This window comes from Mesocricetus auratus, unplaced genomic scaffold, assembly GCF_017639785.1.
Source record: "Mesocricetus auratus isolate SY011 unplaced genomic scaffold, BCM_Maur_2.0 Super-Scaffold_100676, whole genome shotgun sequence".
NCBI classification, from domain to species: domain Eukaryota; kingdom Metazoa; phylum Chordata; class Mammalia; order Rodentia; family Cricetidae; genus Mesocricetus; species Mesocricetus auratus.
Genome location: NW_024429266.1, coordinates 41,300,279 through 41,310,505, shown reverse-complemented (window position 1 = coordinate 41,310,505; position 10,227 = coordinate 41,300,279). Strand labels below are relative to the sequence as shown.

General features: G+C 37.3%; 1 non-coding gene across 1 annotated transcript; it reads right to left on the bottom strand.

The window, feature by feature from the left end:
• Positions 1-8,039: 8,039 nt before the first annotated feature.
• LOC121137315 lies at positions 8,040-8,141 on the bottom strand. The gene has a single exon (XR_005874574.1). It is a non-coding gene; the product is annotated as a U6 spliceosomal RNA (small nuclear RNA).
• Between the last annotated feature and the right edge of the window lie 2,086 nt (positions 8,142-10,227).

Sequence of the window (10,227 nt, the reverse complement as noted above, 5' to 3'; positions counted from 1 at the left end):
AAGGAATGCATTGATAATTTAGTGGGACACTGTCTCAAAATAAGTAAAAAAGAGTGCTGGGGACATAGTTCGCTGGTAGATGACTTATCTAACATGCATAGGTTCAGTCTCTAGTAACACAAGGAATTGAAAAAGCAGAGTTTCAAAGTCTTGAGATCTAAGGCTTAGTATTAAGAAGAAGTGACTTAGAGTTATAATGAATTGGTAAAATGTGTGTGGTGGTTTAATGGAATAAAAATGAGATCATGTTTGTAGAGCAATTGGTGTAAGGATTCTGTGATAGCCATTTGTGATTTTTACTTTTGTTTGTTTGGGTTTTGACTTTTTTTTCTTTTCTTCATTTAAATTAGAAACATGCATGCTTCAAATGTCAATCCCAGCTCCCTCCATTCTCCCTCCCAACCCCACCCCTACCCCCTACCCCCAGCCCAATCCCTACATCTTTCCCCAGTGAGGGTGAGAGAGAGCTGACACCAGTGAGATTTCCAGAGATCTACAAGGATAACAGCAAATGGAAAACTAAGTAATAGCGGAGAGACTACATTAATGGCCCCTTCCTAATGATAAGGTAGATGGTTTTGACTTTTTGAGTCACAACTTCACTATGTAGCCCAGGCTAGTCTGAACTTTCAGTCCTTCTGACTCAGCTTCCTAAACCCTGCGACTGCAGGCATGCAGCACCAGACCTGACATACACTGGCTTCTGTCACCATCATTATTGTTATACTAAAACTGATTCTTTATATCTAAGCCAGGAAAGAAAAGATAGAATCAGCTTTGACATATTTATCATTGCTTGTCCTGTCTCTAAACATTCAAATATTTTTCAATACTTTATTTTCTTTTGAAAACTCTAGCATTTTATATTCCATACTACTTACTGTTTATTTCTGTTCATTTAAGGTATGTCATCTACTTTAGCATAGAAGAACCAAGCATACAGGTCTGCATTCTTATCCCTGCATCAGTAGCACCAGCCATTCACACAGCAGAAGCCAACAAAAGGAGGGGCTGTGAAACAATGAAATTGACTCAGAACATGGTATCAAAGGCTATAAGCAAATGTGAGCGTCCAAAGACCAAGGAGTACCTGGAAATTACATGTGATATGTATGTGTCAGTGCCCACCATGCACAAGCCATTTCCTATGCAACAGGGAACTCAGTGAGTAGCAGCTGATTTCTTGCTGATTGAAAGCTGCTTAATGAATTATGGCTGCTTAGCATAACAGGGAGGTGAGTAAATTTGAAGAGGGCCTGGTTGATCAGCAGAGTGATTTAAATGTTAGAAAATAGGATTTAGGATGAGAGGCTAAGGGAATTGGGGTGATTTAGCCTAGAGAAGAGTAGGGGAAGATGCTACTCAGCAGACGAAGGCCAGCTGTTCTCCATTTTTCCAGACTAATCCACATAATGAAATTCAGGAGGTGATGTGTTAAAATAAATTTACTGAGGGACCTTAGGTATTTTAGCACACATTTGTATTATGACTTTGGGGGACTTTCAAATTAAAATTATGGTGGAGAATTATAGTTGAAAATAAAACTGCAATGGAAATAACTATAATTACCTGGAAATACATATATGGGTTTAAATCCAATATAACAGTAGCCGCAATACAAAAATATGCAAAGAAGCCTACATACTTTGATTGTATGTAAAGCCTTCACTGATCAAATTAATGGTATTCTCATTATTTCTAAGATAACTTGTTTTGGTGAGAGTTTGATATGGAAGGATTTGTTACAGGCTTTTCCCAGGAGATAAACTAGTCTAAACTTTATGCATAAAAGAAATATGCAGAATAATTAATGCCACAGAGTTTGACATAATCTCGATTCAGTAATAAAAGTACTAGGGTTTGATGGTTTGGAATAATGGTTTTAGCTTTCATCTCACTTTATGGAATTTACTTTACAAAACACATCAGTTATATAACATTATGAATGCATTACAACAAATTGCAACTTCAAAATGTGTCATTTTATGAGTCTCTTAGTAAAGAATTATTTTGCAGCTTAAAATCATCTTTATATGAATAATTTCTGAGGCTATATACTTAATGAATATTTTAGAGCCGAACATACCTATGCAAAAATCTATTTTCTGATTTTTCCCAGAGGATGAATGTTTGCTTTAGTGATTTTCTATATAGGACTTCCTTGTCTCACTGATCATTTAGAGTTTACTTATAGATTAGATGCACATCTCATTAGACCTTGTCCAGAAATAGCTACCCCGGTATGCTGAAGGCTTACTACATAAGAACACTCTCTGTTTCCCATTTCTATAACTCACAGCTACCCTTCAAGTAAGCATTGCTGTTTATTTTATATGCACCATTTTCCAGGAACTTCTCCAAAATGACACCACTAACGGTTAGCCTTGTTGCCATTCTGTCCCAAAATGTAGAACTCGCAAACATATGCCCATCAGTTTCAAATGCTTCTATTAAAATTGACTTATTACAAGAGCAACAATCAACGGGAAAGTTTAAATGGTAATTTCTGTTTATTTTTAAGTTAGCTTTTTAGGTTTTTGCGTCAGTCTCATGCCACCTAGGATGGCCTTAAACTCACTATGTAGCCAATTTGTCTCTCAAATCATGTGTATTACAGGCATACACTACTGTGTCTAGAAAATAGAAAAATATGGGATTCATGTGTTAAATAAAATATTTATAGAGATGGGTGTACCAAGACAGTTGGGGTTGGAATTATATCATGTAGAGTCAATCTTTGCTGCCAAGTATTTGCCATCCTTATCAGCATCTCCTCTGACTTCCAGATTATTTTAAAATTATGTATGCATATAAATCAGTGTGTGCATGTACATGCAAAGAGTGAAATAAAATCATTAGTGTGCAACATTTCTCAACAGAGGATATAGTGATGAATGCATGGAATTCCAATACTCTGCAGACTAAAAGATGAGGATCATGAGTTCAAGGGCAATCTAGATTATATAGGGAAACATTATTTCATGAAATCAAGGGCTGGGGTTACAGTTTACCTATCATGCTCAAGGAGGATTAGGGTTTATGCTAATTCAGGGATACAAGAGACATTCAGTATTAGTGAAGATGCTAAACTGTACAACTTTAGAAGATGTAAAAGCCAAGTCTTAATCTTTTCATATCAAGAAAGTAAACTTTGGAGTTTTAAATGAACTCCTAATTCTGTGCTTTATAATTTCCTTTTCTGTCACTTTTTTATTGTCAACCTTTTTTAGATTATAATAATATAATTACAGCATCTCTACCTTCATTTTCCTCCCTCCAAACATTATTGTATACCCCTCCCTACTCGCCTTGAAAATCATGGCCTTCCTTTTCACTAATTGGTATTGCATGTATAGCTGTATATATTTATCTATTCCTGAACATAACTCGTCAAGTTCATATAATACTATTTTTAATGTATGTCTTCATATCTGACCATTTGGCACTGAACAACCAATTGGTGTACTCTTAATGCCCCCTCCTGAGGACTAGCTCTCATGGTACCATAAGATATCACAATTGCTTCTAAAGATGGGAAGTAACCAACAGTCTTACCTAGCTTTTACCCCTATGAACCACACTAACTGCAACCAAGGCAAGATAATCCTAACAGTGAAGTAATGGCAAGCATACCTTGGCAGCAACCAACATCTCTTATTGTACTTAAGACTTGGTCAACAACAGGGACACCATGACTATTACTAGAAACCTTGCTAACTACAGAAGTCACCATCACTGGAAGACAATCTACAGCCACTAATTTACTAAACCATTTTGTTCTCTAACAGCACTCCTTTTCTGTCATTCTTACAATTCCATTCTAGCTTTCATGTTGGTATAAATGGAATAGAATGGCCACAATAGCCTGTATTAGGTTTACATGCAGGTTAATGTGGTGTGCTACTTTTCATGTGACAGGGTGTTATTTAATAATGAATTTTCAGAGAACTGTACTTTTAAATTGTCAGCATTTCAAATGTAAGACGTTAATATGTAAGTATATCATCTTCATTCCACAGTCTTGTTTTCTTATCTTCTGATTCATTCAAAGAAAAACATTTCCTCTTCCTAGTCACTCCCAAAACAGTTTTAACAGATACATGAGCACCATCTCTTGGTAAGAATGAGTCGTAAATTTAAAAAATTTCAAGGATGGCTATCCCTCAACTGTTACCTCATGTGCAGTTGTTCCAAAATTGACTCAACTGTGAATAAAATTGGAGCAGCTACATCCTCACATGTTTTTAACAAAATTGACCCATGAAAGTTTGAGAAAAGAACATTGTATACTCTTCCACAATAGCAATAAAAAGCAAACAGTTAAGCCATCATTCCATAGCCCTCTTGCTCCTCTTGCTTTTCCACTTATCCAAAAACTCCAGGCTCCTAGAACACAAGTTTCCTGGGAGCCCAGTGTGTTCAGGCCTTGTCCCAAACTGACCCGTTCCCCTCAAAGTCACCGGATGATGCTGCATGACTACTGAGACTTTCCAGCCCCGCAGCTCTGAGTCTGAATTCAAGTCCTGTGCACTCCTCCAAGTGAGTGGTTCTTTTCTCAAGCTTTGTGTAGGGCCTCTTCCCTACTGACAGACACAATGGGGCAGCCCTGTTCCCCCTCTCTGCAATACTTTAACCTTTTAAAATCAACATATAAAAAATCTGACTTCATATTTATTCAACTTATATGAAGACTAAGTTACATAGAAGTAGTAAACTCACAGTTTCATGTCTATAAACAAAGTAAAAGAGGAAATCTCATTACAATGATATTATAGTATGTTTTGCACCATAAAATCCGTTAAAAAAGTTTATTCACTTGAGAAAATTGTAACTTGAGACCTGATATTGTTAAATGATGAAGCAGAATAGGTACTAAAAGTGTGAATCATTTTCAGTCACAAAATTTTACCGTATCTTGGGATCTGTATATTAGTTTATATTGGACAGGACAGGCATTTCAAAGACTAAGTACAATTTTGTGTCTTGTATATTTTATCATAATATGAATAATAAAAAGTTTGCAAATCTATTTGTGAAATAAAATAGTTTGACTTGTTGTTCCCCGAGATTTTGTGCATTGTATACTATTGTGGCAGATTAACTAAATAATACACAGTCAAATAAATAAACTAAAAGCAGTTCCTCAGGTATATTCATAAGTAAAATAGTATGTGACTAAAAGATGCTTCATACAGTCATCAGAAGGATTTGTGGGATCATGTTCTCTTGTATTTATTGGGGTACAAATGTGCATATCAAGTTTACTGGGGAGCCCTCTTCAGACAAAATTCTGCCCATAAATAGCAGAAGCAATAAGAGTCACAGGGAGATGCTGACTCAGGTACAGTCATGTGAGTCCTTCAGGGCCTCTGCAATACCAGTGTACCAAGAGGTCTGTGATGGTTTGAATGAAAATGGCCCCCACAGGCCCTTAGGGAGTAGCACTATTAGTAGGTGTGGCCTTGTTGGAGTTAGTGTGGCCCTATAGGGGGAAGTGTGTCACTGGGGGGTGGGCTTTGAGTTTTCAGAGGAGCAAGCCAAGTCCATTGTCACTCTCTTCTCAACACCTGCCTATCTGGGTGGAGAACGCTGGGCTACCTCTTCAGTACTATTCTGTCTGCATGCAACCATGCTGATCACCATGACCATAATAGAGTAAACTTCTAAAACAGAAAGACAATCCCAATGAAATGTTTTTCTTTACAAGAATTGCCTTTGTCATAGTGTCTCTTCATGGCAATAAAAGGCTAAGACAGGTCCTAAGACATTGTATTGGCACATCCAGTAGTCAAGGCACTTGACCTGCCACCAGCAAGGTGTAAAGCAGATCATTTATCAAGTCCAAGTGTCACAATCTCATTCACAGTGAAACATCTCAGCATCTGAGAATGTATGTCTTTCATGTGAGGAACTATCTCAGCAATGTGCCTGAGCACTCACTGCAATGATGTTTTTACAGGAGGGAGGATTTCATGTTATTTATATTTTTCAGACTTATTTTCAACTGTCCCCACAAATCTAATACGCACATATTATCCTTTACTCACTCATTTCATTTTTTAAATTTGTTTAACTTGTGTGTGCCTCCATGAGATTATATGTACCATGTGCATATAGGTGACCTCAGAAACTCAGACCGCCGGGATCTAGTTAAAGTTGGTCACGGATTGCCTAATCTGGGTGCTGGGAACAGAAACTGGATTTTCTGCAAGAGCAGTAAGCTGTCCTAACCACTGAGCAATCTCTCCAGCACATAGCCCAGCCTTTAAACTCAGATATTAACTGTTAAATTTTTAGACTGACAATAAATCTACCAAAAGGATCGTAGAGTCGCAGCTTTCAGGGATGTGCCAATAAGGACTTACCATACTAATCCATACCTTTGAATAAAAGAATAAATTCTCAAGGCACTGTTTAAATGCTGTCCTGTAAACATAATTGTTCCCAACATATGCATATAGGTAGTTTAAGTTATCGCAAGAAAAAATCTGGGGATTCTGACTCTTAATAAACTTTCCACATGTAGATGTATCCATCAGGTCTCAGCTCCCCACAATCCCTGGACAACTCCATTGTGTCCAATTGTGTTTTACTGTCATCATCTCGATTTAATGTGAAGAGAAGCTTATCTGATGCTTATATTCACTTTCCCGTGAATATAAGCACAAGATTTAGATTATAACTAAGAATTGTGCTCATCTAGAAAGTGCCAGTAATAGACTCCCTTCTAAGATGCATGGCCTCATTGTCGCTGGGAGCTTGGGAACTTGGCTAGGTTTCTAGTACCAGGGATGATTTCCTGTTGAATGAACTACTTCAAGTCCAATTAGACAGCTGTTGGTTACAAACATGTGAGTGCCACTTACTGCACCTTTGTAGATATGTTGGCATTCTGGTCATTGTTGTGGTCAATAGGAGTAACTTCTGGGTATTCAGAGCAGGTGGAAAGATTACCAGAGTCAAATCACCAGAGTCCCTTTTATGAAAAGTCTCTCATGGAAATAGCGGCATAAGGTGCATGCCTTTAATCCCAGCACTCAGGAGGCAGAGGCAGGTGGATCTCTGTGAATTCGAGACCCACCGGATCTACAAGAGCTAGTTCCAAGACAGCCTCCAAAGCCACAGAGAAACCCTGTCTCGAAAAACCAAAAGAAAAAAAATAACAGCATAAAAAGCCCTGAACAATGGCAATATCAATAGACATACTAATACAGAATAGGGATAATCTTACAGGATTCCAACACTAGACAAAGAACTGTATGCAACAAATGACTGCAGAGAGGAGTTCTTTGTGTAGTGCTGGGATCCTGTGTGTATAAGGTTTCAATGCTGACCTCTTTGTATTGGATAGCCAGTTAGGGGGTTGAGCCAATACAAAGAGGTCAGCCTTGAAGCCTTATACACACAAACAACAAAAATGGACTAGGCAGATTGTAGTTATATATTTCAGCATACATATACACATGCATATGTATGCAGCCATAATAATGAAAGAAAGAAATGTTAACAATGAGGAGCGTGGGAGGAGCTAGAGGGATGGGACTTGGGAGATGCTCAATGAATGCAACACAAAGGGGAAATTGATGAATTGTATTTTAATTAAAATGTATAAAAATAAAATAATTATATTGTAATTAAAATGTTTAAAAAATAAAAGTCGAAAAATTTAAAGTAATCTGGAGAAATGCAGGGTCTTTTAAGTTGCTAAGAAAACCCAGCAATGTCAAATAAGACACAAACTGCAACCTAAAGATAGTTGATAGATTTAATATTAGATTCAATATTAGATCTTAGCACACTCCTTTTGATAAAATGATAGCTTTGTAGGATAGAATTGTCTGTGTCTTCTTGGTAATAAGCATTGCATTGTACAATAAGCATCGAATAAAAATGTATGTGGCAACAGCTGTCTTGGTGCTTAAGTCTGGGAATTTGTATCATGCCCAGCAGGTGCGCAAGCCACATTAATAAGTGATTGTGACTTTTAAAGAAACACAAAATATTATTTTGCTCTCAGTGTAAGTACATTATGTTTTTTTTAAATTATGGAACATTTCATAAATTTGCATGTCTTCCTTGTACAGTGGCCACGATAATCTCTGTATAGTTCCAATTTTAGTATGTGCTGCCAAAGTGAGTACATTATTTTATAAAATGACAGCAAGAAGAGTACATTTTCTGTCTCTGTCTTTCTTTCACATGCACACTAACAATAGCATTTATTGATAACCACAAGCACTGTGAAATCAGTCTTGAGTTTGTGCAGTGAACTATAGACGTTTGCAAACATGTCTTGTCATGTGATCAGTATTAAATGTACCAAAGAGCAGGAGCTGTGTATTAAACAGCTCTTCAGGGATGGTGAATCTGGCTTATAAAGAAGTCAGTGCATGTTAAGAAGAACATAGTATTAGAATGTCAGTTCAACCCATGAACTAGTGTGTATGTCTATTTAACGAAATGGCATTAGAAGATTCCTTTAAGGCAGAGCAAGCTGTCTTTGAAGAATATTATACATTATATTATGCCCTGCACTGAGATTTCGTGGTCCACTACATCAACCATGCTTTTCTTCAATTCCCTTAGTTCCCATATCTTCCTAACATGAGCAAATCAAATGAAAATCTGCTAACTGAACTCACACAAAGCTCCCTGCTTCCTTTCTCTCCTGTCCTCCACAGAAAACAACTGTCCTTAGAAATCACACCACTACCTTCAGGCAAAAGTCCCACACTCCACCTCAAAGATCAAAGAAAAGTCATCACCAGGGAGCCCCTTAGACTTGGAAGAGCTACAGGTCCACACTCCTCTCTTTTCTTTGGCTATTTTGCCTATGATATTGTCTATTGCTCTTTCTTTCCCATGTCAAATAACTCATACCATTGTAGTGTATACTTTCCACACATAAGCAAACAGAGATCTTCCTGGATATATTTAAAACACTTTCCTGGTTATTGCCTTACTCCTTCTTTGTAATCCCATACCTGAATGAGCTCTTCGTTGTCAGTATCAGTGCTTGCATACCTTGCCAAAAAGTATCCTATTTACTCCACTCTTGAGTCTGCTTCTTGCTCTACTGAAATGAGTTTCAGGAAATTTACTGGCAACTATTGCTTCAATACAGACAGCCAACTAACTTTATCCTTTCTTCTCCATCCATCCACAATGAGAAGCAAGATTAACCACCACAGCCACCAAATCCATTACACCCCTAAGGAAGTTCCCAATGGAACTGCTTCTCACCATTTATCATAGTGCATCCACAAAGAGTGGTTATGAACTCCTAAACTGGCTGCTTTTATTCCTTCTTTCTCAGATTGATCATATTGAAATAAAGAAACAAAGAAACCTTTATATTTTAATTGTCATTTAAAAAATATTGAAATGACTTGCCATTGGCTTTATATCAAAGCCCAGTCTCTCGACTTTGTTTGCAAAGCCTGAATCCCTGTCCATCACTAGAGCATCTTCTTTCAGCACTCTCTTCCTTAGGCATCCTGAACTCTAAATCACCAATGTTCTGTTACTCCATGTGATGTTCTCACTGTTCCTTTCTAGAATCACCATGCCTCTAATATTTTATTAGACAATCTATTTTTATATCTCCTTATCCACTAAGAATTTGAAAATGGAAGAATTGCTAAGTACTTTAACATTTAATTGTGTGCTGTGATGATAAATATAAAAGCAATCAATGCTCTAACACTATTATGAAAACACAATGTCTGCCATGATGTCTTTCATCCCAATCCAAGCAGAAAATTAGGAATTGGTTACTAGGGCAAATATTCAGGCATTCAAAAAGTCTTCCGTCAGTGTGATGAGAGCTCCTGGTCATATTGATATATGTCTGGAATCATAATAGTCCAATGTCAAGGATACAAAAGAACTAAGCAATATTGATGGCAATATCATTTTAAAAGGTACAGAGGATTTTACTTCTAGGTATGATGGACTTTACAACTAACCTATAGAAAGGAAAGCACGCACACCCTTACACACACACACACACACACACACACACACACACACACACACACCAGAAACAAGAAACTGGTCTTTGAAGACATCAGGGAACTCAGAGAATTGTGTAAGATGAAAGACACTTAATATTTCCAGGAAAGGAGACATTCATGGCAAAGAACTAGAATTTCTCCACGGATTTTAACCTAATGTCTAAGGGTGTAGAGAAGTTTAATTTTCTACCCACACTTCCGGTAATTCTAT